The 22,917-nt window shown below is 37.1% G+C and overlaps 1 protein-coding gene and 1 pseudogene across 2 annotated transcripts in view; one reads left to right on the plus strand and one right to left on the minus strand.

Annotated features, from left to right (window-relative positions):
• The window catches only part of TENM1 (teneurin transmembrane protein 1), a 904,402-nt gene that overhangs the window by 75,426 nt on the left and 806,059 nt on the right, over positions 1 to 22,917 (plus strand). The window lies entirely within an intron of this gene.
• LOC147341475 (DNA repair nuclease/redox regulator APEX1 pseudogene) lies at positions 17,704 to 18,756 on the minus strand (annotated as a pseudogene).

Here is a 22,917-nt window from a genome sequence, read left to right on the forward strand (position 1 = left end):
TTTTGAAAATGATATTTATCAAAGTTTATTATAAATATAGAAAAGCCCCCTTATTATAACTGTGCAGGCCAATGATTTTTCATACATTGAATGCACCTATGTAGTCAATACACAGATCAAGAAACTGAATATCCCTAGTACCCTGGAAGCTCCCTTCATGCCTTCTTCTAGTTACTATCCCTTCAAGGTTAACCACCATCTTGTCTTCTAACATCATACATTAGTTTTATCATAGTTTGTACTCTTTCAATATTGTGTTTGTGAGATTCATCCATCAGCCATATTCTTGCATGTCCACACTTAAGCTTTTTAAATGAGTAGAGATGAATCCCAAGACACAATGAGAAGCCAAGGTAATGGGAGAAGGAGGTTACTCATATAGAGTGAAGATTGGAGATTTATGTGCTGAAGTGAGCCATGTTCCATTCAATTCATTTTGCCCTCTTTGCTTCCTCTAGCCTTCCTTCCCAAATCTTAAACATGTAGCTTACAGATATCTTCCCTTGGGAAAAACACTTACTGATCCACTGAAATCCATCTCTGCTACTGCAAAATAAAGAAATAAAAAATCTTTTGAGCCCATGCTTTCTCCCTGAGGTGTGTCCATAGTGCCATTTTTTTATACCAGGGGCAGCATTTAATTATTGATTCTTAATGCACATATCTTGAAGGTGTTTATTAAACTGAGTTTAGGAACATTGTTCTTTCCATCTCAGTGCGTGAGATTATGAGAAGATCTATTGGAGGGGCAATGAAAAAAACTGATTGAGTTTCTGGACTTTTAACACAGAGACAGATAAAAATAGGATACTATGTGTGATTTAAAATTGGCAAGGACAGGCTTTCAGCATGAAGAAATCTCTTTGAGCTATTAATCATGAGTTGTATGTTTTTGTGACAGTGAAAGGTAGAAGCTTTAATTAAACACACCTTAATAACCTTCTCTTAGAAAAATTAAAAAAAAATAAATGTGGCATCAAATAATCTATGGAAGGTAGGGAGTAACTCTTCTAGAGTCCAATATAATGAGGAAGCACTCCCTGACAGAGAAGGTTGCCAAACACTTGCACAAATTACTAAAGAAAGCTGGGGAATCAGTGGCCATCTGTTCAGCGTGATTCTCAGGCAAATGTGCCTGGAGGCAGGGGGCTGGTTGACATGATCTTAGAAGGGAAAGGCCTTTTGCTTTACATTTGATGATTATTGGAGACTTTTCAAGCCTTAAAAATGCCTTAAAACTTAAGGAATGAAATAAGATGTGCCTTTGGCTCATGTGGCATATGTGTCTCCCTTTCGAACATTTTGAGACTTTATGCCAGAGACTACTTGGAGGCAAAAGACACCATTTATTTTCCTTTTTCTACTCTTAGTACCACACATTAACAAAAGTTATTGTGCTGTTGCTTGGGTAAAGAGCTATTATTTACTGGGCCTCATTTTAAAATGTTTTTATTGCTTTTTAAAGTGGTCAAAATGACACTTTTAAAACCCACAGTTTTGTGTGACCTGCATATTGAACCAGCCCAGACACCACTTGAAAGGTCTTTGCAGGCCACTATGGCTCCATACACAATAATAATCAATACCACTTAGACTACTTATTGGGTGTATACTAGGTGCCAGGAACTGGTAGGCACTTTACATATATTATCTCATTTAATTCTCTCAATGATCTGGCAAGGCAGGTATCATTATTACTTCACTTATAATGAGGGAAATATGTCTTGGCCATGTCAGATAACTAGCCCTCAGTCACATAGCTAGTTGTTCTAAACACTGAATTATGAACTCAGGTCTCTTTGACTCCAAAGCCCACAGTTCTTTTCTGTATTACACTTTCCTAATACTTTGAGAACCCTGGTGTATTTAAAATAAGGCTCTGAAACAAATACCACTTCTGATTTGGATATATTTCTAAGTTCAACTGATTTGTTTCCTAGTCGTTTTTGACATATTGGTAAGATTGAGTTTCAGAATTGGAGAGTCCTAGGTTTGAAGTTTGAAGTCTTCCTCTTCTACCCATCACCTATGTGACCTGCAGCAAGTTAATTAACCTCTATAAACTTCAGGTTCCTCTTCTGTGAAGTAAATCAAATAAAAGAACCAACCTCACAGAGCTATTTTAAGGGTTAAATGAAATGATATAAGTGAAAGCATATATCAAAATAATAAAGAGCAGATAGTGAATTTTCTAGAAATATTAATAACAATGATACAAGAATGGATTTTGAACTTATGGAACCTTGACAGTCTCTCTTCCCCTGCTCAATAGTTAACTCGATTATCTCCTTCAGAAGGCTTTCCAGTTCCAACAGGGCAAGAAAATGTTGCCTACCACTGAGAATTTAGGTTTATCAATTGAATGGAGGCTGTCATAACAAAAGAATCTTGTTTCTCAAACTTAAACTTCTTAGCAGCCTATCTTCCCATTCTTAAGGTCTGAAGAATAACTACAAAAATATAAACTAACCTCAATCAAATTAAATCATAGTGTTCTAGCACCATAAATCTTTAAAGTGTTTTATGAGTAGAATTCATGCCTATTTACCTGGCTCTTTCCCTGGTGGCTCAGCGGTAAAGAATCTGCCTGCCAATGCAGGAGATGCAGGTTTGATCCCTGGGTCAGGAAGATGCCCTGGAGAAGGAAGTGGTAACCTACTCCAGTATTCTTACAAGGGAAATTCCATGGACATAGGAGCCTGGTGGACTATAGTCCATGGGGTCACAAAAAAGAGTTGGACATGACTGAGTGACTAAACAACAACATGAGTCTCATATATTGCAAAATAAAGGTTGGGACACATGGCCTAAGCAAGAATTTTTTTCTGATTTGTAGTCTTATTTATAGGCTAAGATTTATGCAGACATACAAATTAAACTGCATTTATGCATTTTATGCATCGCTCTTATGGGGGAAAATATAGGAATTCCATAGAGTTGAACTCTCCCCAAAATCAGGTGCTGCTCCACCTCCCTCTTTGGGGTGAAAGCTCATCAATGATCTTTTGAATCTCCTTGAAAAGTAGAAGGTGATTAGCATCTATTACAATGTTAATAACTTCATTCTAGAGTTTCCTTGGATTTCTCTTATATACCTTCACTTGTAGAACTCTTATTAATACAGTGCTCAGTTTACAGAAACAAATGTTTTGCCTAATTTTGAGTGTTGGTAACGGTAATGCATATTCAGGGAAGGAAAAAAGATAATTAGCCCCAGGGTTTGATAGACATTATTTAGTAGTTATGCAGGTAATCTAAAATCCTGCATATAATCAATTAATTAGCAGTATAATGAGAACTTTAATTTTCAAACTTCCTATCTAGTGTCTTTCAATCATTGCTGCAAAACATTTGAGAGCCAACAACGCAGAAGTTGCTTTATAGGCCTGTGTTAGAAATGGTCAGATCCCCAGTAACCTAAAACAAATCACACATGTAGAATGATCTTTTTACTCTGAGCGGTATATAATTTAGGCTTTGAAAAAATTGTATTAAGGAGTAAATCTAGCAACTTTCAGTGATTGAAAAAAAAGCAATTATTGCAAAAACAATTTGCAATCCTGTTCATAGAATACTCACCCAATGCCATGTTTTCTCCTGAGTTTTCCAAGGAAATTGTAGTAACAAGTGAATCTAGATAAAGGATGTTGAAGGCCATGGGGGTTAGTAAGAGTCTTGTTTGTTTTCTGTAGGTCTTTATGTGGCTTTTGCTATTCAGGGTCTTCTCTGCTTCTCCTCCCTCATCCTCTTTCCTCTTCTACTTTGTTCTTAAAGAGATTGCCCTATTAGTTGAGGGTGATTCATTTCTACTAGTGGTGAAAAGGCATTTTCTTCCACCACTCTGAGGTAGTATTAATCTGCTAGGCCTTCATAAATTTCATTGTGAAGGGACTTAATTTGTTTCCATTATGAGAACTTTTGAGCACATTCAGTTATCATAATCAAAAAGCACTTAACTGCATGTGTGCTCTGCCAAGAGAATTACAGAGACGCATTTTCTGCCCTCTGAGTGTTCCAGTTGAAAAGTAAGTGCAGGTTTTGTGGATCACTGTACAGGACAGGATGATGCCTGATCTTGCTGAGCAAACTTGAGGTCAGAGTGTCTGTCCAGACCAGAGGGCCTGTCTCACAACTGGGAATTTCAGGGCAGCTGGGAGGCAATACAAGAAGTCCAGCCATGATAAGGACACACATGGAAGCGTGGTTACTTTGTGTAGACGGGAGAAAGAACTGCATCCAGAAAATCAAGCACAGCCAAAGGGTATAGGCAGGATTGGAATCCAAGCATGTTCATGTCAGACAAGAAACAGGTGGTAGAGCTTCGACCCAGATTCAAAACAGATGGACCTGTCTACTTAATAACACAGCCATAGTGGGAATCTATTTTCCTTCCTTTGCCTTAATTTAAACAACTTTTCTGATATATTTGGTTTAAGAATACTGGTTTGGGCTACTTCCTGAGGTGAAGCAGTTAACTATTGATGCTAGAATTGCAACACAAACTGGAATCCTGGAGTGAGCTCTTATTATTTTCCCTTTGAGGCCATATAAATATGAATAATCATTCATTTGAAGATCAGATGATATCTAGTGTCTCTGAGCTTCAGTGTATCTGGATCTTTTCTTAGAATTCCTTCTTTCTTGGCAATGAAATACAGAATATAGACTGACTTCCATCAAAACAGCTTTTAACATTTAAAACAGAGGAAAACAATTGGTGTCTGAATAGAACTTTTTCTCCATTTCTTAGTCCCTAAGGACAGTAACTTTCCCAGAAAGGGATCTTAGATTATGGTAAATTCCAATGAATCTGGTAAATACAGTGTTAAGTACCAAATTAGTCCCTGTTTGCAACTTTAAAAAAAAATTATTTATTTTAAAATATTTACCTTGTACCTCTAGTCGTCATTTAGTTTGATGCACATTGGCTACTACACTGGTTTCAACTCAGGCAGTGGTATTCCTTCTTTATAGCGTCGACTGTGATTTGGTAAACAGATACCAGTGCCCTTTCTGGAATAAGCCCTTGGGCGAGTGAGAGAGGAAGGAGTCAAGGTCCTTAAGGGATTCTTGACAAGCTGCTAATTACTTTCGTTAGCATTATGCCACTGTACTGAACGACTTAGCAACAAATGCCATTGTACGTGCATTAAGGATTATCTTGACGTGGAAGCAATGAACCAGAGAATATCACTTGGAACCCTGACGGCAGGAGTAAGGGGTTGAAAAAACTGTCCTAAAGAATTCTGGAGCAGTAAGTCCAAGAAAAAGGAGGGCTCCGTTTAAGTCTGACAAAAAGAAGTTCTCATAATTCTTGCTTGTTTCTTTATTGTGTGTCTGCCTAGTCCCCTCTATAATGAAAGCTCCATGGGGGCAAGGACTTTGTTTTTTCCACTACTGCATTCCCACCACCCAGAATAGTGACTGGTACATATGGATGCTCAACATATGTTTACTGAATGAATGAATCAAAGACCATAAACAAATGAATATAGTCACTCTTAAAACTTGAATTTGAATGACCTTTTTAGAAAAATATTTCAATTAAGTATGATCAAGGTAAATATTTTATAGTATACATGTTCTATTTTAATTTTCCAGAATAATAAAAATACATAATACTGTCTCAGCTAAGGAGACTGATCTTCATGTTGACACTTGATGGTATCTAAAGTAATTAATTTTAAAGTAGTTATGCCAAATTTGTTAGCTTATTCTTGAATCATTAATGAAGATAATGAACCTTGTCATTGATGACAGTACAATTTACTAGCATTTTGTTATTTGATTTCAGTTTTTATTTCTGTTTTGAGCAGTTGTGTAATATTTTCTGGTGTCTCTGCTTATAATGACATCAGTTGTATTTGATCAGGACCCATCCTTATGATTTTATTTAACCTTAATTATTTCCTTATCTCTAAATATAGCTAAATATAAGTAGGATTAAGGCTTCAACATAAGAATCTAGGGGGACACAAACATTGAGTCTATAACACACTCCAAGAGCATCACCACAATAATGCTTAGAGTAACTAACATTTTTTAAAATTTATTTTAGTCGAAGGATAATTGCTTTTCAGTATTGTGTTGGTTTCTACCAAATATAAACATGAGTCAGCCATAGGTTTACCCATGTCCCCTTCCACTTGTACATCTCTCCCACTCCCTCCCCATCCCATCCCTCTAGATTGTTACCAAGCCCTGGTTTGAGTTCCCTGAGTCATGGAGTCATGCAGCAAATTCCCATTGGCTATCTATTTTACGTATGGTAATGTATGTTTCCATGTTACTCTCTCCATACATCCCACCCTCTCCTTCCTCCCCACTAGCCCTGTCCATAAATCTGTTCTCTATGACTGTGTTTCCATTGGTATTCTGCAAATAGTTTCATCAGTAGCAACTAAGATTTATTAAGCACTTTTTTGGATGTACCAGGCACTGTAATAGACACTTTAAATGAATTATCTCATTGTAGTCATCAAATATTTTGGTGTCTTCTCACAATAAATATTTATTTGGCATTCACATCACAATTCCCTGAGGGCCAGTGAAAGGAACTCTTTTTCCATGTAATTATTCAAAACACAGACTCTTTCCATCTTGTGGCTCTCATTTCCTCTGAGTCCTAGGAGTCTAGCCAGTACATGATTAAAAAGAGTGAAGATTGCAAAAGGGAGGTTTTTAGTGCCTATGCATGAAAGTGGTACTTCACCACTTTTCATTATCATGAACCTAATCCCATGGCTATACCTAACAGTTGAGAAATAGAGTCTACCTGTGTTTTGAGGAAGAGGACAACAAAGAAATACACATCTTGGTGAGCTTCAGCAGTCTCTAGCACACTCATTTGATTTTCATGGTAACCCACTGAGGTCAGTATCATCATTGTCCTTATTTTACCAATAAAGAAAGGAGAAGTAATTTGCTCAGAGTAACACAACTAGTAATTTGGAGTTGAACTCAGTCCAACTTCAGTGGTTTGCTTTTAAACACTATGCTGTTCTTTCTGAACTAGAGATAAAAGCATTATTTCATTACTATAGTGAATGTTTAAAATGTTTAAACCATCTATCAAAAATGTTTTAGCAAATTGCTATGTTTGCATAGATCAGTTTATTTAGTGTTAATTTGTTTTGCTAAGGAAGGAAAGATGAAAAAAAGGAAAGAAGGAAGGAAATAAAGGAAGGAGAGAGACAGAGAACAAACAAGAATAACAAGCATTTGGTGAAGATTTTGGATGCTGTTTGTTGTATTCAATGTGTATTTATTAACAGAAGTTTATTCACTATCAGGGTCTTTTCTTCATTGGCATAAATTATAGAGTTACTTTGAATGTGTTTAGGGTGTAATTGTGATAACAAAGTGTATGGAGTCTTTTGTCTGCTCTCCCCTCATAACTACCTCTTCAACAAAGGAGGTTGTACTCTCCAGAAAGACAATGCAAGCTCATCTCAGAATTTAAATCCATTTGTCCACATTGACTGCAAATTGAAAGGTCAAAGACTAGGATCCTGCTTCCCATTGAACTAAGGGGTTCCTGAAGTGATCCAAGACAGGAGGAATAGAGATTCCCCCTTTCCTTTTATCTAAGTGAATATAGCACTGAATATAAATGACAATAGGCTACCACTTATCCTCTGTGTCTGGAGTGACTTGCAGCCACTTGGATTGGACTTCCTTTTCTTTGTACCACATTAAATGGTGCATTGGTTAATTTGTGCTGTGCTGTGTGCTGTGCTCAGTCGTGTCTGATTCTTTGTGACCCCACTGAAGTGGGTTGCCATTTCCTACTCCAGGGGATCTTCCCGACCCAGGATTAAACCCACATCTCCTGTGTCTTTTTCACTGGCAGGCAGATTCTTTACCACTGTGTCACAATTTGTAATATTCAACAAACATCCATTTTTTTTTTCTATTCTTGAATTATAGTTGAGAGTTGTAAAGTGTTTAATTGAAATATAGTTGATTTGCAGCATTATGTTAGTTTCAGTTGTCTATTTTAATTTCAGTTGTACAACATAGTGATTCAAAACTTTTATAAAGTATTCTCCATTTAAAGTTATTATAAAATATTGTCTATATTCCCTGTGCTGTACAATATATTCTTGTGGCTTATTTACTTCATACATAGTAATTTATACTTGTTAATCCCTTACTCTATCTTGCCTCTCCCCACTTCCCTCTTCTCACTGGTAGCAATTAATTTGTTCTCTATATCCATGAATCTATTTCTGTTTTTTAAATTCATTCATTTCCTTTTTTAGATTTCAAACATAAGTGAAAACACAGTGTTTGTCTTTATCTTATTTCACTGAGCATAATACCCTCCAAGTCCATCCATGTTGTTGCAAATGGCAAAATTTCCTTCTTTTTAAATAATGAATAGTATTCCATTTTATCTGTATCTACCACATGTACTTTATCAGTTCATCTGTTGATGGACATTTGGGTTGCTTCCATATGTTGGCTATTGTAAATAATACTGCTGTGAACATTTGGGTGCATCTATCTTTTTGAATAAGTGTTTTCCTTTTTTCCAGATATATACCCAGGAGTGGTATAGTATATATCACTATATAGTATATAGTATATATCCAGTGGTATATACCTGGATTGTATAGTAGTTCTATTTTTAGTTTTTTGAGGAACTTCCATACTGTTTTCCATAGCAGCTAGATAGATTTACATTTCTGTCTATAGTGTATGAGGGCTCCCTTTTCTCCACATCTTTGCCAGCATTTGTTATTTGTGGTCTTCTTAATGATAACCATTCTGACAGGTATGAGGTGATATCTTATTGTGATTTTGATTTACATTTCCCTGATAATTATCGATTTTGAGCATCTTTTCATGTGCCTGTTGGTCATCTGTATGTCTTCTTTTGAAAAATATCTATTCAGATATTCTGCCTATTTTTTAATCACATTGTTTATTTTTTATATTGACTTGCATGTGGTGTTAATAAACTTTAGATATCAATCCCTATCAGTCATATTATTTGCAAATGTTTTCTCCCATTCAATAGGTTGTCTTTGCATTTTGTTGATGGTTTCCTTTTCTGTGCAAAAGCTTCTAAGTTTAATTAGATCTCATTTATGCTTGCTTTTATTTCTTTTGCCTTAGGAAACAGATTCAAAAATATATTGCTGTAATTCATGTCAAAGAATGTTCTGACTATGTTCTCTTCTGGAAGTTTTATGGTTTCATTTAGGTCTGTAATCCATTTTGAGTTTATTTTTGTACATGGTGTGAGAAAATGCTCTAATTTCATTCTTCTACATGTAGCTGTCCAGTTTTCCCAACACCACTTACTAAAGAGAGTGTCTTTTCCTCCACTGTATATTCTTATCTCCTTTATTGTAGATTAAGTCACCATAAGTGTGTGGGTTTATTCTGGGCTCTCTATTCTATTCCATTGATATATGTGTCCATTTTAGTGCCAGTACTATAGTGATTTGATTACTGTAGTTTTGCAATATAATCTGAGGTCAGGAAGCATGATACCTACGGCTCTTTTCTTCTTTCTCAAGATTGCTGTTTTCATATAAATTTTAGAATTATTGGTTCTAGTTCTGTGAAAAAATGCCATTGGTGTTTTGATACAGATTGAACTGGTTCCAAATAGGAAAAGGAGTACATCAAGGCTGTATATTGTCACCCTGCTTATTTAACTTCTATGCAGAGTACATCATGAGAAACGCTGGGCTGGAAGAAGCACATGCTGGAATCAAGATTGCCAGGAGAAATATCAATAACCTCAGATATGCAGATGACACCACCCTTATGGCAGAAAGTGAAGAGGAACTCAAAAGCCTCTTGATGAAAGTGAAAGTGGAAAGTGAAAAAGTTGGCTTAAAGCTCAACATTCAGAAAACGAAGATCATGGCATCTGGTCCCATCACTTCATGGGAAATAGATGGGGAAACAGTGTCAGACTTTATTTTTTGGGGCTCCAAAATCACTGCAGATGGTGATTGCAGCCATGAAATTAAAAGACGCTTACTCCTTGGAAGGAAAGTTATGACCAACCTAGATAGCATATTCAAAAGCAGAGACATTACTTTGCTAACAAAGGTCCATCTGGTCAAGGCTATGTTTTTTCCAGTGGTCATGTTTGGATGTGAGAGTTGGACTGTGAAGAAGGCTGAGCGCCAAAGAATTGATGCTTTTGAACTGTGGTGTTGAAGAAGACTCTTGAGAGTCCCTTGGACTGCAAGATCAGTCCTGGGTGTTCTTTGGAAGGACTGATGCTAAAGCTGAAACTCCAATACTTTGGCCACCTCATGAGAAGAGTTGACTCATTGGAAAAGACTCTGATGCTGGGAGGGATTGGGGGCAGGCGGAGAAGGGGACGACAGAGGATGAGATGGCTGGATGGCATCACCGACTCAATGCACATGAGTTTGGGTGAACTCCAGGAGTTGGTGACGGACAGGGAGGCCTGGCATGCTGCGATTCATGGGGTCGCAGAGTCGGACACGACCGACTGACTGAACTGAACAGAATTGGTTATGTAGATTGCCTTGGGTAGTATGATCGTTTTCACAATATTAATTCTTTCAATCTACATTGAGGGTTCATTTTCTTTTGATAGATGGTACAATACTATCCTAATTCTAGCTAAGTTGCACTAACAAAGTACAGAATATGAAATTCTAAGCTTCTAAAAGTTATTTTCCTACCATTCAGATGGTATGTTTCTTAAAATGCCAACATATCTCAAACATCTTATTTCAGTCTTCTTGAAGCACAAGAAGGAAGTATTTCTCTAGCAAAGCTGTTCTCCTACCATATTAAGTGAAATTTCTCCAATACTATAATAGTTCTGGTAGCTTTTGAAGGTGGAGGGAGATAAACTGTTTAGACAGTGTGTGAAAGAGCTTAAATGTTTCCTTCCTATATTAAGGAGAGTAGCACACTGAGTTAGTTTCATCTTAAAATAAATTTATGTTCTGTGGTTGTTGGTAAAGAGATAAGGAAGTACACTGGACTGACCTGTTCCGTTATTAAAAGCTAAGTCCAGATTGTTGCCTGTGCTTATATATGTGGTCAAATGAGAGTTCATAGATAATGACATTACAACATTAGGCTTTCATCTGGTGCTGTTGATAGTAACAATAATATGGATTAGGCCTGTCTTACGAGTTCTGAAGCACTCTATAATCTGAGAAAACATTGAAGTCAGACTGATAGAACTGAATTAGAGATGTGTGGGTATTAAAATACTCCATCCAACCCATTTCCACATGTACCATCTGTTGTTTCCAGATGTACTGCTTCCTAGAGGCGGTATTCATGGGCATGGTATTATAACAACAACAAATCGGCATTCCTAGTTCTGAGAACTAATTCCCAGAAATACAAGTTTTCATTGGCTGCACTTCAGGGAATTAGACTCCTCTGTGACTAGGGACATGCCATTACAACCATGGTAATGGAAATAGACCAATTCAGAGCTTATAAGGCATTAGGGAGCCTTCAAGTTGGGAGCAGTACAAAGTTTCTCTTATGTGTCTGTAACTCAAGGTAAGTTGAGCAACACTTATTAATGCTCCCCCCCTTGGTGATTAGATATGCCTAGCTCATTGTAGATAATGTGTCAGAAGTATCTCTTCTATGTTAACTTTGATAAGGAAAGTTATAAAACACTCCAAAGGTTCTAGAGTATATGCTTAAAGGCTCGTATATTGTCCAGCACCTTAATCTGGTGCTGTCTGTAAAGCAATGGGCTGTCACCTCCCTCAAGACCACTGCTTGCCTCATTAATACCACTGGAACAAATTATCACTTCACAGCCCAGAAATCTTCTATAGCAGTTGTGGTGATTGATGTAACAAGGCTAAAAAATAATGATGAAATGCATGTTCCAGAAGACAGATTCAAATGGCAGGAGCTTCAAAGGCAATTAAATGTGACACAGAAGGAGTCTTCCTGGAATAAAGTATTTTCAAATAAATGGTAAGATAAGTGTGATAATCTCCTAGACTCACATTACACATAAATTAGTTTTCAATGAATAATTATTTCTGAAGGTTTAGTGTGCAATAAAATAAAAGTTTAGAAATAGCCAGTTTGAACTATTTAAAAAATGTATTTTGGGGTTTAAAATGGGAAAAAAGCAATGCTTTGGGACTGGCATATAGGCTCATAGTCTCATAAAGGGATTCATTTATTTGTAGCCATAGTATTTGAATGACACCTTTTGATATGCTTTAAAGATTCCTGTTGGTTGGAAAGTAATCATGACTACAGATGTCAGGTTTAACTGCCTTCCTCCAAAGTGAATCAAACGATCCTTATGATGTATTGATTCTATACCACTAAGTTACTAACTGTGCTGTGAGAGGAACCTGCCTACTCAAGAGAGTGTACCTGTGCATTAGACATCAAGGTCGCCATGAAGGGGAAATTTAAGACATGTGGAAGTAATTGGAACAGCTGGGCAATGTTAAAGCACTCTGGCATCTAAAGTCTTGGAGAATGTAAACCTCAAACTGCCTTTTTGGCCCTGTAAGTGCCCTTGTTTTCTTGAAATTTGGGCATAGGACAAATAAGATGAACACTGGCTCAGATGTAGCAAGAAAGGTTATTTTTATAGGAATTCTCCACTAAAAAGTTAGTTAATCAAAGGACTGTACTTCCAAAGAGACATTTTAAATAATTTCTAAATAGTAATTTAAAAAAATCATGTTTTTGAGTTTGGGGTAAAATTATCTGGGGTTGTATTGGATACTTGTTTAAAATTATTTCTTCACTAGTCTATTATTAGCCAAACCTGATGAGGTCATTTTGTTGATTTCTTGGTGTAATCAAAGGAATACATTTATTTAAGGTAGATTATGTGTCTCTCTTACTCAGAATTATTGAGATATAAGTCAATGCAAGTCAAAAATCATTCATTGCACTTCAATAATCAGTTTGACATTTTTTTTTTTTTTTACAATATCTCGACCACCCTTTTTAATAACACGATTGAATTATTCAGAAATGTTTTATAATTGTACAGGTCATCATTAACAGTGTTATTTACCCTGAGTGGGAGTTTGAAGTGTCCTTTTGAAAGAAAAATTAAAGATTATTTTTACCTAGTTCTTTAAAATAAGTAATATTTTATGTCAAGACACTGGTTAATATGTAGAACACAGACAGAAATATTCACCAACTGTCAAAAGAGGCTGAGGAATTATTTCCACTTTCAGATGTCTACAATTCACTAGGTTAGACTAAGAGACATAAACATGAATCAAGTGACTTTTTATTACTTAAATGAACTTTAAAAAATTGCATTAGCCTCTTAAAAACTTTGAGTTTGGACTTAGGAAATTCTGCCTTTTACTTTCCTGGCCTGTTAATTGGTTGGAAATACTGAAAATACATAGTTATGTATCATGGATGGCAGAAAACACATATGACTAAAATGACAGCTGCTTGAAATAGAAAAACCAATAAAATGACTGTACTTTTATGACACATTTATAGGCTGGTAATAAAGCTCCTTCCTAATCTCATTCTGTCATCACAGCACCCAAGTGATTTGTGTAATAATTGTTTTATCTATCTTTTTAAACCATGGAAAAGCCAGAAGATGGACCTAATGACCCAGCGTTCCTTTTTTTATTGTTACCATCCTTTAACTGCATGCACATTCATAGTCGTTTTGAAGAAAACCCAGGATTTTTTAGTCCAATCCCAAAAGCATGTCACTAATTCTTGTGACAATTGACAAAGAATAGCTAACATGTATTTTTTTCACTAACTGCTTTTAAACAATGTTGAGAACTGGTTGCTTATATAGCATAGTTAAATTAAAACACAGAAACAAGCCATCTTAACTGAATACTTGGAACCACCCCACTCCCAATTAGTCATGTAATATTTTCAGAAAGGAAGTATACTTACATTCACTGAGTGCCTGCTCTGGGCCAAACACTGTCGTGTATGTAAACTTATTTAACAGCAATTTCACAACAACATTGTGTGGTAGTTATTTTTATCCCTATTTTTATGGAGGAAGAAACTCAACCTCAGAGATGTTAAGGAGCTTCTCCAGTGACATAACAGCTACTCCATGGCAGAGCCAATATTCAAATATACATCTGCCTTGTTCTAACTATTACATTGCATAGCTTTTTGTGGAAAATATGTTTGATAATAATGGTTATATTGTAATACATTGGAGTAGATCTGTATAACACTATTCATCAAGATAAAGTATGTGTTTAGTTTGTTAAATTGCTTGATTTAACATGCTGGAATAAATTAAATGCATGAGCAATATCAGAATGTACAGAATTGTGTTGATTATATTAATGCTATTTTATAAATTATAGTAATGATTTTCATATAGGAACAATCTATACAAGTATTTAATGGAAAAAATAAAGTTATTTGCACCCACGCATTCATAAAATTATGGGTTTTAAAGCTACAATTTCTGTTTTCCGTAACCTCATATATAAAATAATTCACCTACCAAAATTGAAAAATGATATTGCTTCACATTTGAACTATCTGTTTCTAGGTGTAGGGACTGGAAAGATATTCAGGTGCAAATTATGCTTTAAAAAGAGAACTTAAATATATTTAATTGTATAATATACTTTTAGCTTTAGGTTGTAATACAATCAATTACTTCACTGTGATTTAATATTGACATATTTCTGCTGAAAAAAAGGCCGATGACTATGGAAAGCAATTGTATCATTCTACATGTGTAGAAATATTGCAATATAATTAAATTCCTGTTATGTTCCTACTAATCGTTTATGAATGTTTAAGCCTTTTTATTTTTTTCACTTTCAATTTAAATGATACTTTTTTTTGCAGTATTATAGAAAGAATAGGCAAAACCTAGAAATGTATTTATAAGATACAGTGACTCTATGAGAAAGTACATCAAATGAAGTTCCTATTTTTTTATGAGATGAATCAGTGCTATGTACCTATGATAACCCTTTAATTCCATATAACCTTGTAGTTCAGGGCTTCCCAGGTGGTGCTGTGCACTGTGTTTAGTCACTCGGCTGTGTCCAACTCTTTCTGACCCTATGGACTGTAGCCCACCAGTCTACTCTGTCCATGGGGATTCTCCAGGCAAGAACACTGGAGTGGGTTGCCATGCCCTCCTCCAGGGGATCTTCCCAACCCATGGGTCGAACCAAGTCTTCCACATTGCAGGCAGATTGTTTACCGTCTGAGCCACCAAGGAAGCCCACCCCCACCCCCTCAGGTGGCATTAGTGGTAAAGAACCTGCTTGCCAGTGCAGGAGACATAAGAGATAGGGTTCTATCCCTGGGTCAGGAAAATCCCCTGGAGGAGGGCATGGCAATCCATTCGAGTATTCTTGCCTGGAGAATCCCATGGACAGAGGAGCCTGGCAGTCCATAGTGTCACAAAGAGTCAGGCACAACTGAAGTGACTTAGCATGCATGCATGACCTTGTAATTCTGTAACCTCTCTGAGTCCATAGTTTTCCTTTATTAACTGTGAAATGGGATAGTAACTACTACTCTGGGCTCCTATGATAATCACATGATATAATATACATAAAGAGTAATGAACAGTGTTGAGCAATGAGTAGTTATCAATTTGTTATAAAATCAATTAATATTTTGCATATGATTCAATATTTTGAAATATGATTTATGAATGTTTTAAAATCTGATGCAAGACCAGAAACTATAAAACTCCTAGAGGAGAACATAGGCAAAACACTCTCTGACATACATCACAGCAGGATCCTCTATGACCCACCTCCCAGAATATTGGAAATAAAAGCAAAAATAAACAAATGGGACCTAATTAACCTTAAAAGCTTCTGCACATCAAAGGAAACTATTAGCAAGGTGAAAAGACAGCCTTCAGAATGGGAGAAAATAATTGCAAATGAAGCAACTGACAAACAACTAATCTCAAAAATATACAAGCAACTCCTACAGCTCAACTCCAGAAAAATAAATGACCCAATCAAAAAATGGGCCAAAGAACTAAATAGACATTTCTCCAAAGAAGACATACAGATGGCTAACAAACACATGAAAAGATGCTCAACATCACTCATTATCAGAGAAATGCAAATCAAAACCACTATGAGGTACCATTTCATGCCAGTCAGAATGGCTGCGATCCAAAAGTCTACAAATAATAAATGCTGGAGAGGGTGTGGAGAAAAGGGAACCCTCTTACACTGTTGGTGGGAATGCAAACTAGTACAGCCACTATGGAGAACAGTGTGGAGATTCCTTAAAAAACTGGAAATAGAACTGCCTTATGATCCAGCAATCCCACTGCTGGGCATACACACTGAGGAAACCAGAAGGGAAAGAGACACATGTACCCCAATGTGCATCGCAGCACTGTTTATAATAGCCAGGACATGGAAGCAACCTAGATGTCCATCAGCAGACGAATGGATAAGAAAGCAATGGTACATATACACAATGGAGTATTACTCAGCCATTAAAAAGAATACATTTGAATCAGTTCTAATGAGGTGGATGAAACTGGAGCCTATTATACAGAGTGAAGTAAGCCAGAAGGAAAAACATAAATACAGTATACTAACGCATATATATGGAATTTAGAAGGATGGTAACGATATCCGTGTATATGACACAGCAAAAGAGACACAGATGTATAGAACAGACTTTTGGACTCTGTGGGAGAGGGAGAGGGTGGGAAGATTTGGGAGAGTGACATTGAAACATGTAGAATATCATGTAAGAAACGAGTTGCCAGTCCAGGTTCGATACGCAATACTGGATGCTCGGGGCTGGTGCACTGGGACGACCCAGAGGGATGGTGTGGGGAGGGAGGAGGGTTCAGGATGGGGAACACATGTATGCCTGTGGCGGATTCATTTTGATATTTGGCAAAACTAATACAATTATGTAAAGTTTAAAAATAAAATTAAAAAAAAAAGAAAATCTGATGCAGAATTTGATTTTTAAAATGAATGAAATCTCAATTACATTACAGCTGCTTATCAGATCCTTTTGCTAGCTTCCCCAACATTGATCAAAATGACACAGACCTCTCAAGAACATGCCTCCTTTACCATGTCTTACCCAGATTTTCCCTCTTGTGTTTCACTAGTTTCCGTCTCAAAGCAGAATGTTTTGGTATGACTGCCTGACATGACTATTTTGATGGAAGCATATTGACATAACCATATCCAAATAATCCTTTCAAATATAAAATCACTGTTTTTCCTTCCATGGGTTGTATATCATATCAGATTTTTTTAACTATAGCTCTTTATTTTCATATGGACAGTTCAAAGGAAATATCAATAGCTTTTGTTTAATGTAAAAAAAAAAAAAAAAAGAAATAAAAAAAGCACCACCCCTACACAAACACCTTCCTTGAGAACTTGCTGCTAAGTCGCTTCAGTCGTGTCCAACTCTGTGTGACCCCATAGATGGCAGCCCACCAGGCTCCCTCGTCCCTGGGATTCTCCAGGCAAGAACACTGGAGTGGGTTGCCATTTCCTTCTCCAGTGCACGAAAGTGAAAAGTGAAAGTGAAGTTGCCCAGTCGTGTCCGATCTGTTATTAGAAGGCTGGGTAAAGGATTCTGTAGTTTAGAAGGGAAATACAGTGCAGATTTCTCTAGAGAGCAGTTATTAAAGAAGTTTGGGGGTAAGAAGTTTAAAGCTAGCTTGGTGAGCTTATTTCCCGGGCTCAATGTGATTTGGGAGAGGTGTCATAGGGCTAGGTATAGGGTATTGGGACAGTGGTCACTGCCCAGAGCCTTGGAATGGATTTTGCTGTCACACAATGCAGGCAACAGAGACTGAGATAACTAAAAATAATCAAGGCACCAACCAATGTTTTAGGATTGTGCGTTCATCATATTGGTCCAAAAGGTGTAAGCGTAGGCTGTGTTGGGGTAGAGGTGCTGGAAACTGTCACTGAGTGGCACAGCCTGCAGCAGTTTCCTGAAGCCCTGCTGCTCTTGTGGAGTGAAGCCAGCATTCTTTTTATTTCCCTTTGGGTTGCGAAGGGCAATTTCTTCATGAGCCACGTTGAGGTCCCCACATAGCACAAGGGGCTTGCAGGATGCCAAACCCTTCAGGAATTTGCAAAAGGCTTTATCCCAGTGCTGGCGGTACTTCAGGTGTACCAGACCTCCTCCTGCATTAGGCACATAGGCTGTCACCAGCACAAATGCATCATCTTCAGCCACAATCACTCGGCCTTCCTGATCATGTTCTTCCTCACCAATGCCATAGGAGACTTTGAGCGGGCACTGATGGGAGAGGAGGCCCACACCACTGTACCCCTCCTTGTCTGAAGGAGCTGACCAGTACTGATGGGATAACCCAGACAGCTCTTGAAGTTCAACTGGTTCAAATGTTCTCTGAACATTTGGTCTCTTGGAGGCACAGGATATCTGGGGCTTCTTCTTTACCCAATCTAAACATTTCTTCTTAATCCAGGTTTGAAGCCCATCCACATTCCACGAGCAGAACCTGAGTGTGGCTGATTTGCCACTGGGTGAGGTTTTCTGATCTGGGGGTCTTCATACAGAACTGCGTCCTCTCCTGCTGCCTCTTTTTCACTCCTGTCTTACTCTTCTTGGCCTCTGGCTTGGTCTTGGGCTCTTCCCCGTCTTCGACCACCACTCCCTTTGTCCTGTTTCAGGCATCACTGTAATGAACGCCCTTCTGCTCCAGTTCCACATCGCCCAGCAAAGCAGTATTTTGATCACATTGCTTGCTTCAGTCCCTGTCTGGCTCCTCCTTAACCCAGCACAAAGAATCTGAATCAGGTATTCTTGAACCTAGTTGTCTACCACCCAGACTGCATGGTTCTTTCTCTCCCAGTTTTACTCATATTTAAACTGTTGGATTTTTTTTCATTGAAATGTATTGCTTTTATAGTCATAAAAAAGAGAACTATTTTTTAAATGCATACAATTGAGTTAGCCTCTGAGGGGACGGGTGATTTTTGTCTTCTAAAATCATCATTATAAGAGTGCATAATGTATGTGTATCACTGTGGAAACTGTTAGAAGAATTATTCTCATCCATAATCCCCAGTGTCTTATGGGGTTAGCAAAATCAAGAAACTTACCAAAAACAAATAGCCATTTAAAAACCATTTTCTACTGGAAAACAGGACAAATTCTATGATAACAAGGCTAAGTCTGTATATCACTAGAGATTAAGTATGACCATTATAACTGTAAGAGATCATATAATTTGAAATGGTGGCCAGCAAACAAAATGAATTATGACTGATACTCCTTTGTGAGAAAAGCATGTGTGATAAGCATGTGGCTCCTAGTTTTATGTCATGTGGATGCCAGATGGTGCCTAAGGCCAACCTCATCTTTTACTCTATTTCCGAGCTTCTTGTCATCTCATACACTCTGGGATATAGATCAGGGATGGGATGAGGCTCAAAGATAGGCTGAGGATGACTGCTTTACATAAGCCGAATATTTAATAATTTTGTTGCTTAGACCTTGTCACATTATTAAAATATAATGTACCCTCTTCCTTTCTTTTTAGTATACTTGTCTCCTCTCTCTACCAAAATATCGAGTGTTAGATGGTTGTGCTACAGATTGGGATTTTGTGTCTGTATGTGTATATGTTGGTGAGTAGGGATGGAGTAGAGAATGATGTATGCAGTTGGTATAAGATGCTGAGACTCATTTTCCATGATTTTTTAGGAAAAATTTTGATTCCCTGTGTCTGTGAAATAATAGAGAATATTAAAATGTGCTTTCAAACTAAAAATTAATCTCTATTCAAAGAGAATTTCTTGGAAAATGCAGTGGAAAGGCCAGAACATTGGGAAGAGATACAGAGATTTGGAGAGATATTCGTGTTAAAAAAAAAAGGGGGGGGCCCTTTTTTTGCAAGCAGCCTGCCTGACTTTAGTTATATAGTAATAGACAAAGATTTGAGTGAGTAGAATGACAATAGGAAATATTAATATGTATACATATATATAACTGAATCACTCTGCTGTACACCTGAAACTAACACAACACTGTAAATCAATACTTAAATACTTTAATAAAAAGAAAAGAAAATACCAGTATGAAACAGGCTCTACTTTATAAGGCCACGTTGGTCTGGCATATCCCATACAACAGGCAGACGTTCAGATAGTGTCAATGATTAAGCATTTGATGAGGATCTATGAGCAGTGTGTTTTTATAACATAATGGATGCAGGCATTTTTATTCCTGTCTTTGATGGCTTTCAATCTAGAGGGGACCATATGACATACAACTCATTGTAAAGAAGAAAAAATGTTTTAATATTGCTTAGACTGATATTTAAATAGTGTTAATTCATAGAACTCATATAATCTGGATCAATCCAAAAAAGTTCTCTGAACTAAATGAACCTTAAGATAAAATTTCTAGGAAAGAATTTTGTTACTGTTACTTTTGAATCAGACTTATTAAAGACTGCTCAAGGAACTCTGCAATCTGTATTAGCTTCTAAGCCCAGAGAGGAAGATTGCTGTCATAAAAAAAAGTTTAAGAACAGAGACTGTTGGAGGCTTTGGTTGGGTTTAGTACATGCTGCTTTATGGTAGCAGTATTTCATCAACTGGTACTATAAAGACTATTACACAGTACTCACACAATTAGAAGATAGCAACCATTCATTTCCATTTTGATCATCTTCAGTTTTTCTAGGATATTTGTAACTTATAGGATAGCCTAATTAAATTTAGTCCCTTGAATCACAAGGAATTCTAGATTATTTCCTTTTTAATTCTGGGAGAATTTAAGCCATCTGTTGCCTTGAAGCAGAGAGATTTAGCAATCAGGCACAGCAGTAAGAAGATATTTGTCTAGGGATGCTATTAATTAACAAACTTGGAAAGCATTCTGCATTTCTTACCTTAAAGTCAAAGGACCCCTAACAAATACATTGGACACTTAGATGATCAAACTTGTCTTGGATCAGATGCTCTTTATGTTCTGCTTTGGATATACAGAATAAAATGTGAATGGAATGTATTAGATCCATTACCATAAAAAGAAAAAGGTACTAAGTGACAAAACTGTTGATTCTGAGATACCAAATAAGTGTGCATTTATAAAACCTGAATATTTCTAAATAAATATGATGATATTTTCACATTATCCTTTTTCACTTAAAAGTAACTCTCCTGGCATTTCATCTAATGAAGTACTAAATTTAAATTGGAAAATTTGTGCAACAAATTTTGAGGAAACTGAAAGACATTTTTTGTTTCTTCTTAAATCAACTTTATTTAGGTGTAATTACATACAATAAAATTCACCCATTTTAAGTACATACATTAGTGACTTTTGACAAATACATAACCCATAAAAATCACCACCACTATTCAAGTCTTAGGATGTTTCCATAACCCCTTAAGATAGATTTTTTTTTTTTTGCCCATTCCTGGTTAATTCTGCCCTATCCCCAATCTCATTGATCTGGGAATCATTGATCAGCTTTCTATCACCATAGATTAAATTTGCCTTTTCTAGAATTTCATGTTAGTGAAATTGTATAGTATTTCAGTTCAGTTCAGTAGCCCAGTCATGTCTGACTCTTTGTGACCCCATGGACTGCAGCATACCAGGCTTCCCTGTCCATCACCAACTCCCGGAGCTTGCTCAAACTCATGTCCATTGAGTCGGTGATGCCATCCAACCATCTCATACTCTGTCATCCCTTTCTCTTCCTGCCTTCAATCTTTCTCAGCATCAGGGTCTTTTCCAATGAGTCAGTTCTTTGCATCAGGTGACCAAAGTATTGGAGTTTCAGCTTCCGCATCAGTCCTTCCAATGAATATTCAGGAATGATTTCCTTTAGGATGGACTGGTTGGGTCTCCTTGCAGTCCAAGGGACTCTCAAGAGTCTTCTCCAACACCACAGTTCAAAAGCATCATTTACTCTTCTGTATATGACTTCTTTCACTTAGAATGAGGTTTCTGGAGAGTTTGCTTTGAAGGATAATTGACAAATTAAAAATTCTATATATTGAAGGTGTACACGTTGATGTTTTGATATATGCCTGCACTGTGAAATAGCACAGTCTATTTATTTAACATATTTACCACCTCACAAAGTTGCCATTTTCCCTGTTATTCCTTCCTTTGTTCCTTCCACCCTCCCTCTCACTTTGCCTCCCTCCCTCCCTTTCCTTCATTCCTTTCTGTGAGAATACTTAAGATCTTTCCTTTAAGCAAATTTCAAGTATTCAATAGAGTAGCTATGCGCTTCCCAGGTGGCTCAGATGGTAAAGAATCTGCCTGTAATGCGGGAGACCCAGGTTTGATCCCTGGGTTGGGAAGATCCCCTGGAGAACGGAATGGCAACCCACTCCACTCTTCTTGCCTGGAGTATCCCCATGGACAGAGGTGCCTACAGTCCATGGGGTCGCAAAGAGTCAGACACCTCTGAGTGACTTAAGCACAGCACAGAACAGGAGTGTAGACATCTCTTTGAGATCCGGATTTCTCTTCTTTGGATTTATACCCAGAAGTAGGATTGCCAGATCATAAAGTAGTTCTATTTTAATATTTTGAGGAACCTTCATGCTATCTTCAAAAATGGTTGTGCCAATTTACATTCCTAGCAGCAGAGTCCCAGGGTTCTGTTAGTTCTCTCTGTGTCCTCGTCAGTACTTATCCCTTGCCGTTTTTGCTAATAAGAAGTATGAGGTGGTATCTTACTGTGATTTAGCTTCAGATTTCCCTGCTGATTAGTGACACTAAGCACTTTTTCATGTAACTGTCAGCCATTTGTATGTCTTCTTTGGAGAAGTGTTTATACTCAAATTTTTTTTTTCCAGTCAGACATTTTTTGCTATTCAATTGTGTGAGTTATATATATAATGTTAGATATAAATTTTATATATTTACATATATAAGTCTTCCCTGTTGGCTAAGTCAGTAAAGAGTCTGCCT

The sequence above is a fragment of the Bos grunniens genome, chromosome X (genome assembly GCF_055505025.1).
Source record: "Bos grunniens cultivar Pamir isolate PY7600 chromosome X, Bosgru_T2T1.0, whole genome shotgun sequence".
In the NCBI taxonomy this organism is placed as follows: domain Eukaryota; kingdom Metazoa; phylum Chordata; class Mammalia; order Artiodactyla; family Bovidae; genus Bos; species Bos grunniens.